Source organism: Maylandia zebra, linkage group LG9, assembly GCF_041146795.1.
Source record: "Maylandia zebra isolate NMK-2024a linkage group LG9, Mzebra_GT3a, whole genome shotgun sequence".
NCBI classification, from domain to species: Eukaryota; Metazoa; Chordata; class Actinopteri; order Cichliformes; family Cichlidae; genus Maylandia; species Maylandia zebra.
In genome coordinates this window covers 26,186,795-26,203,621 of record NC_135175.1, presented here as the reverse complement: position 1 = coordinate 26,203,621, position 16,827 = coordinate 26,186,795, and the positions used below count along the sequence as shown (strand labels likewise).

Here is a 16,827-nt window from a genome sequence, read left to right as displayed (position 1 = left end):
GTGCTGCTCTTCATTTCCTATTAGTTTAGTCAGAAGACAATCAGATCACAAGAAAATCCTTGTTATTCACAGTGTATATAAGGTTTCCACATTAAAAAGGACCATCTAGCTGTTGTTTCACATTGAATTTCTTACATTCCAACAGTTAAATATGTGATTTATAGTCACATGTAGATGTTTTTTTTTTTTTTAATGTAGCATTGCAGCCATCGTAGCTACAATTTCTTTGATTTCTTTTTAAATACACATAAAATAAAGAGGCAAAATAAATTGATGTGACCTCTGTGCAATGTGTTGTCTGTCTCTGTAAATTAATGTTCCGGAGGAGGTTACATTTATAGCAACAGCCCGTTTATTCAGTGAATTCTCTGGTTTGCTCTCGGTTTTATCACTTAGGAAATGTTGCCAAGTGGAGTTCCACTGTGTCACGCTCTGAATTGAAGATTGTTAGTCACACCTTTATTTCATCACGTCTGGATTATTGTAATTCATTGTTCGCTTGTCTTAACAAAGCTTCCTTTGAACATCAGCAGGTTGTTCAAAACACCGCTGCGAGCCTTCTGGCTGAGTTTTGCAAGTACTCGCATGTCACATCGTTGCTAATTTAGTTGCACTGGCTCCCCATTAACTTCAGAGTCCATTGGTGAACCTTTACATCCATGCAGCCCCCATTCCCCGCAGGACCCTGAGTTTGTTTACTGACAATAACAAATATGTGTGCCTAAAATGTTGAGTTTAAGTAATTTGAATACATGTAAATCTGTAAAAAAATTTAAAAAAATTATTGCAATTAAATCTGATCATATTAAACATGTTTGATTTGTATATATTTAGTTTAGATGAAGCATATTTTTCTTAATGATGAATTATTTGAATAAATCTTTGATTTTACATATTTTATAGAGCTGTCAGTGTTAACCTTGTTTAAATGGCATTAACGCGACAAATTTTCGAGTTAACGAGTTACCGCGGATCACCTTGTGTGTGGAGCTGCACAGCATCACCACGTTAGCGCCTTTAGCTCGTTAACGTGTTGACGCCATCCAGCCATCCAGGGCGATCCGCGGTTACTCGTTAACGGAGATTTTCCGCGTTAATGCAGTTATGGCTTTACCGTAACTTACCATAACTTATTAACGCTGACAGCACTAATATTTTGAGCGTGATTTTGAGTTCTAAGGTTTTTTAATGTACAAAACTGAGAACAGTGGCCCCCTGACATGGGACCACTAAAATGTCATCACATGAGAGTTAGCTACATTTAGTCAAGAGGCTCTTTGCTGGTAGTAATCTGTATTAAAAAGAGAAAGTTAACAAAAAAATATTTCACAATATTTCAGCCAGCAAACATATATTACAATTTACTAACTATACATGTTACAAACATATTACCTCTACAGTGAATCCAGTAAATACAGACTGTAACTTTCCTATTTAGAGATCTGTTACCGAACCTTTTTAAACTGTGTGACATTTACATGCAGTTTACGTGTTAACATTTTTGATTAGCGTTTTCTCCCATAATTTCTTATATATCATTTGGAAATACTCGAGAGCCACATATTAACATGTCACATCCCGTGCAGTATTTTGTCTGTAAAAATAAACCTGTGCTTTCAGTAATGTAACTGCCATAGCAATTGCCATGATTGTCTTTGTCACATCTTGAGGAATCACAAATCTTTGCATGCTGCGCTCACCTCACGTCTTTCACATGGGATAAATTTAGATGAGAAACGTGCTTCTTGTACTTTCTTTAACCTTGTCGTAGGAGTGAATGACTAGGAAGTGCTTGTTTTCTTACTTTTTTTTAATTATCTGCTAATTCCAATTTTATTCAGTCCCATTGAAGCCCTCTCTTGGGCAAGACTGAAGTGTACCAATGGGAATGCACCTTCAGACTGAATAATGAGGGCACAAAAAAATGGAAATTTCATGATGAAATTTACACCCAAAAATACAGAGCAAAGGGAAGGAGAGACGCTGACATTTGAATGTGAAAACACAGTTTGAATTACAACGAGATGTCTGCTGTCTGTTACTAGACGGACTAGGTGGACTCATAACCTGTCAGATACGTGCTCCACCACCTCCCTGATTCCTTATTAATCAAAATGCCCCTGTTGTGTACTATATGTCTGGCTGTAGCAGTGAACCAGTGGCAGTACTAACTGTGTCTGCTTTTCCTGTAAAGCATTGTTAAAAATCTCACGCCGCCCACTGGCTGTCACGCCCATTGGCTTATTCACAGCTGTGACAAAGATGAAATAATAATAGTTGCCAGTTGGGGCCAGGGTTGACTCTGTGGCTCTGTAGCACAGATTAAGAGGGAGTGCAGGGATGGAATAAGCTGCCATTTTTCAGGCCTAATTAAGGCCGTCTCGTGGCACTGGTTCTCTCCAGAGATGCCACTTGTTACGGATCAACGGTGCGTCTGTCTTCTGCCATAATATTAATTGATATTATGATGATGTGGAAGGGGCAGGGCAGCAGGGACGGAGGAGTGGGGGGTCACGTTGTACAATCACTTCAGTGTAACCATTACATACATGAGTGGACTTGGCATTCAGCTGCCCCCAATCTGCTCCCTGCCCCTCCCTGCAGTCCTGTAGCGTCCCTGAGGGATTTGGGAATGTTGGGTAGTCATGAACTGAGGTTTTCAAACTGCAAGGTAAAAGAGTTGAAAAGAAAGCAGTGAGATACAAACACTGCTGAAGTAGCTGGTGCATGCTGACGTTTGAAAATGTGTTTTTATGAGGCTGTGAGGCTAAATTAAGATACAAAACCCCTAAGTGGCTACTTCTGCCAAATTTGCATCAAACTTTGTGCTCCTTCTGAGCTTTCAGTCAAATGTCAACACAAGGTAATACACTGATTTTTAAATTTGCTGTGATGTTCACCTTTTAAGGATATTCTTATCACATATGTCACATTTAGCTTAGAATTTACTGACCCCCCCCCCCAAAAAAAAACAAAAAAACAAAAACAAAAACGAAAAACAAACAAAAAAACAAACAAACAAAAACAAAAAAACTTAGGTTCCTGCAAAGTAATCCAATAGTTATACCTGTCTTTCCATCCACAGGAAACCTAACAGCAACAGATGAACTGCCTTGACTGTATATAAAATGAATGTAGCAACCATAGCATCTGGTTTGTAAAGCCTTGCAGTTTTAGCATTCTGAATGACACTTTGGAGCTGGGTGTAATGATATTTGGAAGAAAGACAGGCATGCTAAGTGTTCAGCTAACACTAGCTAGCTTGTTTATCAAGATGCATCAACAGACTGTAAGGCTGCATCACCTGGGTGCAAATAGCAGCTAATGTAACATACAAAAAAATGCAATACAATTGTATTTACCAAAACTAGAGCATAGCCCCACTGAACCTATTCTGTTTATCATATAATGTCATGAAAATCAGTGTCTTACATTATTTACTAGAAGACAGCTAGCTGTTACAGCTGACCGTGATCACCTGTCAGATAAAGAGGTTCCCAGGTCTGTGGAGTTTGCATGTCTTCTCTGTGCTGGCATGGCTTTACTCAGGGTACACCAGCTTCCTTCCACAGTCCAAAGATGTACATGTTTGGTAACTTGATGATTCTAAATTGGCCCTATGTGTGAATGTTAACATGAGTAATCAGGGTTTAGAGAGCTAGACTCCAGGCTCCCTGCAACACTGAACTGGAGTTAAGAGTTAAGACGGTGGATGGATGGATGGATGGATGGATGCAAGTTTTGGTAATGTGAAGATACATTTTTATTGAGGAGGCTGTAAACATATTTATGTGTGCTTTAAATGTGGGTATTTCAACTGCAGCAACGGTGTGGTTTACCTTGCTGCTGGAGTCTTCTTCAAAGCCGTTTAATGAAGTGCACTTTTGGTAGTTCCCAGTTGGCTTTATTTTCCAGCCCCAAGGTTTCCTCTCAGACTACTTCTTGTTTTCTTACAACATAGCGTGCTGTAGTTCCAGTGTGTGTGTGTGAATATCTCCTAACTTAAACAATGAATAGTCAGTGAAGAATCTTAATGTTGTCCAATAAGACATGTATTTACATACAAATTTATATCCTGGTATGTGCCATTATTTTTTCAAGTTTCTTTTTTTTGTTTTTTTTTACCATTCCCTAATTACTATACTGCCTCACATCAATAAAAAAGTGTCTTCGCACCTCTAGTCATCGCTCAAATTATCAGTTTATTATGGGTGTTGCATCAAGGTGAGAGATGAAAACAGATATGCCAAGGTGCTAGGGGCAGAGAAAATATTAGTGTGTGGCAGCAAACTGTCTGTTCTATAAAAAGACAGAACAAGGAGCAAGTTTAATCTCAGATCTCACCAGGAGATGACTTTAGCCTCAGCAGTTTCGACTTGTCAGGATCATGCCAACAAACACGCTTATGACAAGTCGAGTCGATGCGGAATGAGAGCGGCGGCATAAAAAAAAAAAAAGGGATTGAAGGATGACATTTGTTGAATGATATTGATTGGCAATATGTGTGGGTGTGGGGCATCCGTACGTATGTCTGTGTGTGTGTGTCTGACAGCAGGGTGAGATGTGTGAGCTGGTGCTGTTAGTGAACAAAGTTATGGGTGTCACATGTGGGTGATGTTTAGGGCGTCTATGTCATAGGAAGCCGTGGCAGAGTGCCGCAGAGCGAGGGGTGTGAAAGCGGCAGGCCCACCACTTCCTTCGTCAACACAACCCATGGTGACAGCTGTCATATTGCCATGGCAACGAGTGCCACCTATTTGATGCGATACTTATTTATACTCTTGGTTCAACTTTGAAGTGGCTGTCTTGATCTTATTGTATGACTAATCTGCCAACAGGGCTTTAGGTGGCTTAAATGAAAGTCTCTTAGCTGTACAGCCAGTCGTATCCTACTCACAATCTGATAATTACACTATAAAGACAGTATAACACTAGACTAGACCCTGAAGAGTTTAAAATGCAGTGCAGTGTTTACTTCGCTGGTGTCAAAGTGTGATTTGCTCATTATTGCTTGGATTCTTCATCTTTTTTATATATATAGTCAGTCATTCTAGTTATGCTACTTTACCAAACATTACTTTTTTCATTATAGAAGCCACATTTCATGTTCCTGTCTCCAGTCAAAGTCTGAGTCAGTAATGCAGCAGCTCAAGGGAGCACAGATGCTTTGTGTCATAGTTGAAGTAAATTATGGCCATTGTAGTTTGCTAACGTACTTCCGGTGTTTGGAAGAATTAAATCTTGATTGTTTGAACTGCACGCCGGTGAAAACAGATGCGTTTTAGGTGGCAGGGTGTCATTTGTAGAATTATTGCGAGTGCTGAGTGAACAGGCAGGATTTGGCCTGTGAAGGTGCAGCTCAATCAACCAGGTGGTGCGATGTCTGGGGATGGGTGGATTCAAATAACTAGACACCAAAGAGTAGAATCTTCAATGAAAATATCCAGAACCCAGAATTTGGCTTTGGATTAAAGACTGAACACTGAAACTCATTTTGAAGCCTGTGCATAATTTTTTTTGTACCAGTGTACTGTTGTGGATAATATATGTAAACAAAAGTATAAGTCCCTTTGATCAAAGAAAAAAAAAACCAAGAATAACTCTAAATAAAACATTTCAAATTTCTTATTTTCTTTTCATATTCCCCATACGGTAAAAAAATACATTTTTCCTGGCCAAAATATATTTCAAATATATGGTAAATATATTTTGTATTTGTGATGCTCCAAAAAATATATTTTTGAAATTGAAAATGTATTTCTTTCAAACCAAAATACATTTCAAAACATATTTTAGGGTGAAGAAAATACATTTCCAACCTTACAGTAGAATGTATATCAAAGTATCCTTTATTTAAAATATATTTAGTGCAATAATGATGATAATGATAACAATACTAAAAGTAACATGTTTTATGCACATCTGCAAAAAACAGTTGGATTCAAACAAAACAGAGTCAAAGGTCTATCACGAATTAGGTTGTTTATTCATTTGCTTACAGTATTTCACATTACACAATATCTCACTATAATGTAGCGTTCATTGACTTTGAAATTATCTGTCAGTGATACAGTAAACAAGATACAACAACTGCTATGTACACTTTAGTTTTTGACAATATATACAATTTAGTATTTAAAGGAACACACTCCACTGTTTTGGAAATAGGCTCATTCTCCATCTCCCTCAGAGTTAAAAATGCAGCGTCTTCTTTCTAGATCCGTACGTTAATAGGGCTCTGGAGCGTGATCTTACGGGATGGGGCGTAGCCATGATTTTTGGTCAAGGCGCCATATTAGCAGGCCAAACAAATGCTTGCTGTGTGGTCGGTTGTAATGTTAGATTGCACTACCGACAAAGGAATAAGCTTGAAAACAGGCTCTCTTTTCATTGTTTCCTCACCTGGAAACATCATGAGGGAGCTTATGTGTTGGATGTTACCAAAAGAAGGCGTCTAGCCTGGATAGCAGCTGCGAGACGAGCTGATATTCAGTTCTCTACCAGCCACAGATATCTGTTGGTGTGCTCCAGTATTTTCATTCAGGTAAGTTCTAAATAAGTTCATATTATTATTTATAGCCTGTTAATTTTATTTTCAATAGCACAAACTTAGAACAAACATGCAGAACTACCTTCTATTTATAGAGTTGCTAATTATTTGGCATTATTGCAACAAACCAGCCTATGAAATTAATGAAACAAATCCTGACTGGGTTCCAACACTACACATGGGGCACTACGAAATCCCTGCTTCAAACTACATGCTACATACCACCATGCCAATCAGATTACTTCTTCCATGTGAGGGTAAAAAGGTGACCTTCCTGGATAAGATGGCAAAGGTTTGCTGCGTTTTGGTGAACATGTGCCCCAGTGTGGTAGTAAAACCAGGGAAAAATGCTCTTGTTAAATACTTTTAAGTCTTGTGCTGTTTATGTAGTGATAAGTTTTCAAAAGAGACAGTAAATTACAGAATGCTAGTAGTGGGTGATATTATACAAATGCTGTCATGATTTTATGTGAACATTTTGTCATTTGTAAACTATACATAACATTTTTTCTACATTGTAACTGATGTGATGTTCGACAAAGTGCTTTTAATTAAAAATAGGCAAACATTTCTTTGTTTCTTTATTCAACTTTTGAACAGTGGTATTTAGTAAGTACATATTCAGTAAATGCAAAGTATTTACATGGCCCCCTAAATTAAAACATTATGGGTTATTCAGAACAGAACTGTGCTTGGAAAAATATTGTCCCATCAGTTGATCCAACTCCTCCACAGTAGCAGGTGGAACTTTTCTTTTTTGAGGATGGCTTCTTTTACCTGTCACAACGAATGGTCTGTTTATGTTTTGATCAAGAACCTTTTTTTTGGGCAGCTGAAGAGGAGAAGTCTATCTTATGGCCAACCTCTGGCTGTATCTTGGTCATATTACCCAGCAAAACCCAGTATGCAGGTTCATCTGTAACAGTCCTTGTGCCACAGATCCTCACTGTTGCTTCTACATTAAACAGAAGAGCAGTGACATGGCTGCAAGTCTCCACGACTCTAGCCATACAGCTGCAGTGGGCGGCTTCAACCTTCCCTGTGATGCTCACAATGACCTGTGGCTGCAATGCTGCAATTCAGTCTTTAAGAGTGCAGGACCTAAAACACACACAGACAAAGTTCATTTAAAGACAAGAACTTTAATAAGCCAAGTCCGACACAAATGTGTTTTATTTACTTTCAAATCCATTTATCATAAATGTAACAAATAAAGTGTTTTTATGTATCCATCTATAGAACGCTGCATGTTATATTCTAAATCTGCATGTTTCTTTTTAGAAACCTATCAGCAAAAAATGAACCTAAAGTATGTAATGAATGTATTTTTAGTGACACAGGACACAAACAAGGAAGCAAATCAAATCAAATCACAAATCAAATCACTTTTTATTGTCACATCACATGTGCAGGTACATTGGTACAGCACATGTGAGTGAAATTCTTGTGTGCAAGATGTGTAATTAGGATTATTTATAATAAATATGAATTAATTAGGGCAATTTCTTTAACCATAAAGAATAACTAAATCCTTCAGGACAATGTCACATCAATGCACTGAACTCACTATGTTATCCCTCTAACAGAGCCTCTACATGTTCTCACTGTAATTTCCCCCTCACGAATGAATTTTTGCTAGCACTAATTTGAATGTTGGGGGGAATCAAACGCATTTTACTCGCAGTACTCAAGCTGACTTACCTTTGCTTGAATGACGCCGTACTCACAACGTGGAGGCTTAAAAATAGCCAAATCTTGTACCCAGTCCTTGGTGAATTGGATGTGCGCCTCCAGAGATTTATAATTGCGAAATTGGTGCGCCGTGTATGCTCTGACTCCACAGACAAGGTATGAGAGTAGATCATGCTAAGTCAATAGCGGTTTGGTCTTCAGGGTTTCTACTCCACGGCTATATTTCATACGGGTCCACATTTCAACAATCAAGTACCGTCTCTTTGCATCTGGACAGAATCTGTCTCTATACCGTCATTTTCTTTTGAGCTACGTTTCAGAATGGTTCGTAGCAATCTTGTTTTGATTCGTGACCTGCCAAGATGGTGCTGCGCTCCCACAATGCATTGCGACATTACGTCAACTCCAAAGCCCTTTGCGTGCAGGAGTGTATGCGCATGCGCATTGCCACGGTGGTTTAAAAAATAAAGATATAATGAAAAGTAATTAATAAAAATTAAATATTTAAACATTCCCACAAATGTGCAATGAACGTGCAAAAACTCTCTTTAGTAGTTGTTGCTGTTTCTTTCTTTCTTCTTTTTTTTTTTTTTTTTGAAAAATAACGACGTCTCTGAGGCACGAAATTTGACAGCGAGAGGAACGGCCGGATACAGGAGACGGGAAGAAACAAGCCGATTATGTTCGCGTTAATTAAGTGGTTGGAAGATGTAAAATTCTCAATTCTGCCAACTGAACATATACGAGATTTTAATGAGGATGAATAATTAGCCGGCATGGAGGAAACGGACCTTTATTTCATGGAGTGGCGACAAGAAGCCAAGGCGGGTGGCCAGTCTAAGAAGCCTCCATCATCAAGCTAGCAGGTGCCTTTTCCCATATCGTTAGCTTCATAGCATAAGTGCCTAAGTCATTGACTTAGTCAAATGACTTAGGCAATTATGCTATGAAGCTAACGATATAATATTACTTTATTCTCGTGTATTTGGAACGGAAGCGTAGAGCTGCCACCCAGGCAAAAGAGAAATATAAGTATATCACGTTATAACGTGAAAAGTTTATCGTTCTAACAATATACTATCATGTTTGAACAACATGTTTGAACAACATTGTACGAAAAATGTACATAATTATCACGTCCGTACAATATTGTGCGAACGTGACAATTATCGTGATATTATATTATACAAACATGAAAAGCATAATGTTAGAACAATAAACATTTCACGTCATAACGTGATACAGCTCTATTTTTCTTTTGCCTGGGTGGCAGCTCCACGCTTCCATAATTTGGTAATCAAAATATGTAACTTAATTAATTATATTGTGACGTACTTTTGCCTTTTCTTATTATTCTGCCTTCTCAATAACTATCAAAGCCTATTCACATTTAATTTGGCTTTCACAGAAATCCTACCTCTCCTTCTGGCTACAGAGTACTTACCAAGGTTAGAAACAAAGAACAGTTATGCTTTATTAATGTTCGCTAATTACAATGTTCCACATTTCCTTGCTTTTTAAGTCATTTTTAGGCTTTTTAGAGTTTTTGTTTTTTATTTTTTTAGCAGTAATGTTTCTGCCTATTTATTTCAGCCCATGAAATCGAATGCAGATCTTCCTAATGTGAGATTTACATAAATGTAAGTAATTTTGTTTGTCATTGTCATTAATGTTGTTGCTGTTGTTGTTTTTGTGCAGTTTGCAATCATATAAACCTAGCAAGCATCAGTCAGCACAGTGACTAACCTAAACAGATTCTTGCTTTATTCACATATATTATATGTAATTATATATACCTGCACATTGTACCTAGGGTTGCAGCCACTTGGCCCCACCCCATTGTTGTGACAGCCCTGATTGTACTTATACACTGCATCTGAACAGGGAACAGTCTGCCACATTAATGTATTTTTAAGTGACTTGTTTGTAATACATGAATTTGTTTTTTACAGATGTCAAAGTTTCAACCTCATGCTGCCCTCCCCCATCCTCCTAAAGTAAGTATTTGTTGTTGTAGTTTTTTATGCGGTGTCTGTGTCACATGCTAATCATAATTATTGAAATAACTGTTTTCTAACAGATTTTCCAAAACACTAGTTAGGTTTGTTGTCATTCAGACCAATACTACTGCTTAGACATTGCATATGCATAGATACAGTCGTAGTGCTTGACACATGCAAACAGCAGTAGATGTACTAAAAAGGAAATAATTACAATCATGATGTTGATTGCTGATGTCAGTATATATATTTTAGAGGAATGTTTTGTTTTTCACCCAAAATGAACTATATTGCTTCAGAAGAGATTTATTACCCTACCGGACTCTTATATATTGTTCTGTTTTTTGTTTGTTTCTGTTATTTTCAGGTTCAATGGTGCGTGTTCTTCTAATGGCCGCCTTCCCACTGGAGGTTTTGATCCACAGCAATTTAAAAGGTAATCAGCTTTGAAAGTCAGTTCAAATGGTTAGCTAATAGTACTTTAAAAAGCCTACAACTCTGTCACCAGTTTCTTTACCAAAAATTACCCATAAAAGTATCGCTCAATAGCATATATTGTAGTTCAAATGTTTAGTTGTACAAATATCAAATTTTTGGAAATCTAAAACTAGTCAAACACTCAAATGTTCATGCTTTTTATAGGAGGACAGAGCAAAACGGACATCGGCGCAGAGTGAAGAACTGCCCTTGATAAGGACACTATGACAGCCATATATAGTAAGTGAAGACTTTCTGTGTATCTAAAATTGCATACAGCACAAGTAACTTACTTTGCAACCATTAAAATAGGTTGTAAAGTAAGTTACCAATACAAATAGGTGATGATGCATTGTAGTGGTTGGTCTCAGACAAAGAAGGTCAACAGATTTATGAATGCTGGAAGGTAAGGAGAGACGACCAAAAGGGGTGTTAGCATTACTGTAATGTGAACTGGATAGACTTCCCATCTAGGAAAAAAAAGAGGTAAAATTATGCGTAAAATATATCTGTATTAATATCTGTATCTATATAAACAGAAATATCTGTTTGCTAAATGAAGCCAGCTAACATAAATCACATTTTTATTTTAACTCTGATAAAAGTAATAGAACTGTGACTTTTGTTTGTTACAGTGGCGGTAAGGAAGGGGTTTCCCAGCGTGTCCAGAAGGGCTTTGAGGATTGCCGTGAAAGCTGGGGGAACTGAGACTGCTGGAAAAGGAAAAGAAATTACATTTTAAGTATGCTGACTTATGTTCATACAATCACACACACATATACACATACACACACATATGTGTGTGTGTGTGTGTGTATGTATATATATATATATATATATATATATATATATATATATATATATATATATATATATATACACATATATGTATATGTGTGTGTGTGTTTCTTTTAGAATGTTTAAGTATGTAATGAGAATAAACTTATAAAATGAATATTCCTTGCTTGATTGATATGCTATATGTATGTTTTAAACATCAAATAAAGATTTCTTTCAGATGTTACATGTGAATGTGTTTTCTTAGAAATATATGAAGGGTTAAATTTATATTTTTTTGAATGATTTTAAATAAATTTAAATTGTATTTTGAAATATATTTTATTAATATATTTCAAAATATACAAAAAATGGCCAAAAAATATATGTGCTAAAATACATTTCAAAATACATAAACATATTTCAAAATGTATTTTAAAATACATTTTGAAATATATTTCAAAAAATGGCCAAAAAATATATGTGCTAAAATACATTTTAAATATATAAATATATTTTAAAATGTATTTTAGCACATATATTTTTGGCCATTTTTTGTATATTTAGAAATATATTTCAAAATGTATTTTAAAATATTTTTTTTTACCGTATGATCTAAGATCACATTTCATTTGATATTTAAAAAGTACTTACATTTATTTTCCACTCACTTAAAAATACCATTTATCTTTGCATTATTGTTTTACAAAGTCAACAATTTTTGTTTTCTAATTTTCTAATTAAATCAAGGAACGTGAGCACAAAGAAGTCACTGAGACTGACAAACTGTGTAGCACTTTTCAAAACTGTCACGCAGACACCTTTGTGTCAAAGGTTTGGCTGCGCAATAATGTCTTTAAGTTGATGTTTACTTATCAGTTCTCACTGCATGCATCTTAGTGAAGTGAGGTATAGGTTTAAAATGCTATTCTTAGACTTTTAATTAGAAGTGTTGTTCGCTGTCAGCTGTCACCATTCCTGTTGACACTGCTGCTGCCTTCTGACTTTATAGTTACTTTCTCAACCGATGAAAACAAAGTAACACAACTTCACAATAAAAAGATCTGTCACTTTCCTTTTAGTTTGAATATGCTAAAAGTTTTTGTTGTTGTAAAGATAAATCTCTAAAATAGGACGAAAACAATATGTATTTTGGAGTGAAAATGATTTTTCCTTAAAGGGTTTTCCTAAAATGCCCCAGCAGTTTTGTATATCACTTCTTTAAAACTGGGAAAATTGCCAAAGGTCGATTAGATTAAAAAAAGTTATGATACAGATAAAGCATGAAGGGATTTCAACAATCACCCAAGCGATCAAAAAGATAGTAAGGCAACAGTAGACTAAACTCATATACAGTCAAGTGAAAAAGAAAGTGTTCACAGGACTCTATGCAGCCCTTAAGTACACCATTCCTTAAGAATTGAGAGGATAAGTAGCAGCCAGGTGCTGCTAATCAAGTGCATTTGATTAACTGATTATCAGAGCGTGTGAGCACCTCTATGAAAGAGGAAGTTTTGTCAGTTTGCTAGTCTGGAGCAGTCAAGTGTGTGTGTTAACACAATGTTAAGGAAGAAAGGCATCAGCAACTATCTTAGAGAAGCGATGGTTGTTCCTCATCATACACAGTCGACCCAAGGTCAGGCTGTGCAGTACGCAGAGGAACTGCAAACACCTCGAGAGATTTCAGAATCTACAGGCAAGTTAATTATAAAAAAAAGATTAAATAAAACACTTCTTGGAAATGTTTCCAGGCTAAAACCTCTACTCTCCAAAAAGAACTCCAAACAGACAAAAGTGTAGCTGTTTGGCTGTAATCTACAACTAAACATAGCATATTGACATAAAGACATCTAAATCTTCTCCAGCACAAGCTTCATATAGTCATTCTCTCAAAAGGTGGTGGAGGGTTGATGATTTGGGCTTGTTTTACAGGACACAGGACCTGGGCACCTTGCAGTCATTCAGTCAACTGTGAACTACTTGTATAACAAATTATTCTAGAATCAAATATGAAGCCAGCTTGGCTGAAATTGGATCATATCGCAGCAAAAATTTCTGGCACAGCTTTACCTACTTCCAAGGTGCATGGAGAGGATGAAAAACTCACAACGCAGGAACTCTAACAACTCTTAGAATGAAAGAGGAACAACTTTATTAACTGACCAACTCGTTTCAGCTTCTGGCCTTCATCAGGGATACACAAAGTACAATTTGTGTGTAAATAAAAGACAAGAAACAGAAAAAAATTTAATTAACCAATCACACCTTCATAGATAAACCAGCTGACATATAACAGGTTGCTATTGGTTAATAGGTTAAGTGACGCCCAAGTAAAACTGGACTAGACAGTTAACGATAAAGACAGGGGGGAGGAACCATAATCCCCGCCTGTCTTAAAATAATACATGCGAGAAATACATAAGAAGAAAAAATATTAGAAATATACAGAAAAATAATAAAATGATTACAAAAGAAAACATTTAATTAAAAAAGAAGTCAGTGCAGCAGTTTGATTAAAAAAGAAGAAGACACCATAAATTGGATCACACAAAATTCCAGATTTCAACCTGACTGAAATGGTGTCGTGTGACCTGAAGAGAGCTGTGCATGAAAAAAGGTCCACAAACCTCAATGAACTGTAGGCCAAAATTCCTCTATAACAAAGTGAAAGACTTACAGAAAATGATTCATTTAAGTTACTGCTATCTAAGAGTTATAGGTTATAGGTATAGGTTGCTGATTTATTAGATGTGCTTAGATTTTCACAGTACTGAATAGACTCCTATGAAAACCTTTCTTTTTCATATGGCTCTAAATGTCATTCTTCAATCTGAGTTCCTTCTGTTTTTGTTTTTTGTTTGTTTGTTTTTGTTCATTTTATGGATAATTTGGTTACAATTTAGTGAGTTTGAGTAACATCCCACTTTTACAATACAAATGTGCATACATTCCTCTGTGTACTGCACATTCTCTTACTTCCCTTTGAAGGCAACAAACAGAGACACCTTTGTCCTTTAATATCCGGTGTGGTCTGACACGCAGCCATGTGTAAACTCAAAAAACCCTTTAATTCGGTGATTCATAGGCCTCCTCAGCCGTTCCTTGCGACAGGCACCAGTCGGCTGCAGCTGTTAATGTCTTTGAGCGAGAATTTATGTCCGCAGCCATGCCTCTCTCCTCCTGTCTCCTACTCAACCCATTTGAGGATTCCCCACCAAAGGTTCAGTGCATCCTTGCATCAGAGCCACATTAATGAAAGGCATTATACATTACAAAGTGTTTGATTTAAGAATGATTTAGAGTCCTTTCCCTCAGCCGTGAGGAATGGAAAGCTTCCTAGAGATAAGCTCGGAATCCATCCGCAATATTCAAAGGACATCAAAGGGTTCAGAATGTGTATTGGATTCATCGGCGGTGTAGGAACCACAAAGAAAGGTTTCTATCAGATGTGAGATTTCCATAACAGAGTGAGAGGCATGTGAGTTATTATGATCCCAGGATCAGTGGCAGCTTTGGCGATATGCAGCCGAGCATGCATACGCTGCATGTTTAGGTGCTCAATTGTTGAGTTTGCCTGTCACTGATCTGCCGCTAACACAAACATCACTTCTGTCTGTATATACAGATATCCCAAATGTTCTTGAGAACTAGAGCAGATAACCTTTTTGCATTTCTGCTCCCCATATAAATTCCCCTTGCACTGCAAAACTAAACAGCAAACAGAGACACTTTTTTAAATACTTGCTGATGCAAATATTTTAATTTTGTTAAGAAATAAGAATAAAACATTCATGGTATTTCACCCCGCCTGCCAGTTTTAATAATTGGCAGGATGTTGCTTACCACCTACACAAATCCCTAATACCTGACAGCTTGTAACCAGCAGCATTTAATCACAGCTGACAACTGATAATCCATGTCTCGGCACTGATGGATCATTGGGGTTGTTTTTATTTTTTTCTACTTCCTCACTCTTTTAATTTTTTCATCTTATTTTGCTTTTTCAACTCAGAGCTGTTTGGGGCTGGGAGATGTGATAATTTAGTGTGAATTGCTTCTAAGGATCTCTTGGATCCTGTCCACGGGTGTGAGTTGTCACAGGGTTGAGTTTCTCGATTGCCTACAAAGGATTCGGGAGGCTTGATCTAAATTTATAAGGACACTGCGGCAGTAACACCCACTTTGATGGCCGTTGTGGTGGCTATCATTTGTCGTCCATATGGCGTCTCGGCATTTGATGTGCTTCTCATGTACAGCGTGTACTGTGAGAGATTTTTGCTTGTTTTTTGTTTGTTTTATTTTCTTTCTGCTACTAGATGCTGAAATTAAAGCCTTGTCTTTTTGCTTTGATTTTTTTTTTTTTTTGTTAGCGGAGGGGGGAGCTAAAACAAGAAATTGATTTTCAGATAACACGTTTGTATGAATAAAAAAAAAAAAAAAAAAAAAAAATCATTACAGCATGTGCTAGTGGGTGTAAATAAATTGTAATCTGATTTCCTGCATTATTTATAGTTTTCGACAGTCGTCTATAATAGAAGGAGCAAGATTCGGTTTAGTTTGAGGTTCAGAGGCAAAAAAAGTAAACTGAAACAAACTGTATTCACTTTTAACCCACAGATGTGAATGCTTCTCTTGGATTGCCTCAAGCAACATCAGTTTTCATCATGAGTTATTTTCATGCTCGTAATAATGAAGTGGGAATGCTTGGCTGGATGGATTTATTTTGAAGAGCATCAGTAATACAACAGTTCAGTGCGCTGACCTAATATTGTCTTCATTTTTTAATGCGGTGGCCAAGGTCAGGTCAGATAGATAATATAATAAGAGGGATGTGTGTATTAGAGTTGGTCAGTCGTATCTGTATATTTCCTTTCATCATATTGTCATTACCAGATATCACTGATACACAGTCTGACAGCGGAGGGAGATTTTGACTTTTAGCTATGAATACAGCCAATTTTACGACACGGTTGCTCTTCATACCTTGCAATTTCTCTTTATTAAACACTTGATAAACCCTAAATAGTAGATGAATACTTTATTAACTAAAGCAGAAACCTCTCCCATAGCCAGACACGGGTACATAGAGGAAAAGCTTCCTTCCTCTACAGCTTCGCATATTGCACTTATCAATATTGGCAAATGGAAATAATGATCATCCTCAAAGTGAGTTGAAAAGTTGGTTGAACAAAACTTGTAACCTGCATTTGAGAGCAAAAAATAATCCCTAAATTTTAAGATGCACAGTAGTTTGCAGAACCAGACAACACAGTAACAGGATGTGTTGAAATATCCCATGGCGGAAGTGCGTTAACTAAAATTTAATGTCAA

The 16,827-nt window shown here is 36.8% G+C and overlaps 1 protein-coding gene and 1 long non-coding RNA gene across 2 annotated transcripts in view; both read left to right on the top strand.

Moving 5' to 3' along the window:
• The window catches only part of LOC101480580 (cadherin-7), a 119,879-nt gene that overhangs the window by 81,115 nt on the left and 21,937 nt on the right, over positions 1-16,827 (top strand). The window lies entirely within an intron of this gene.
• On the top strand, positions 10,207-11,530 carry LOC143420325 (uncharacterized). Its single transcript, XR_013100144.1, has 4 exons — positions 10,207-10,239; positions 10,610-10,678; positions 10,885-10,959; positions 11,355-11,530. It is a non-coding gene; the product is annotated as an uncharacterized LOC143420325 (long non-coding RNA).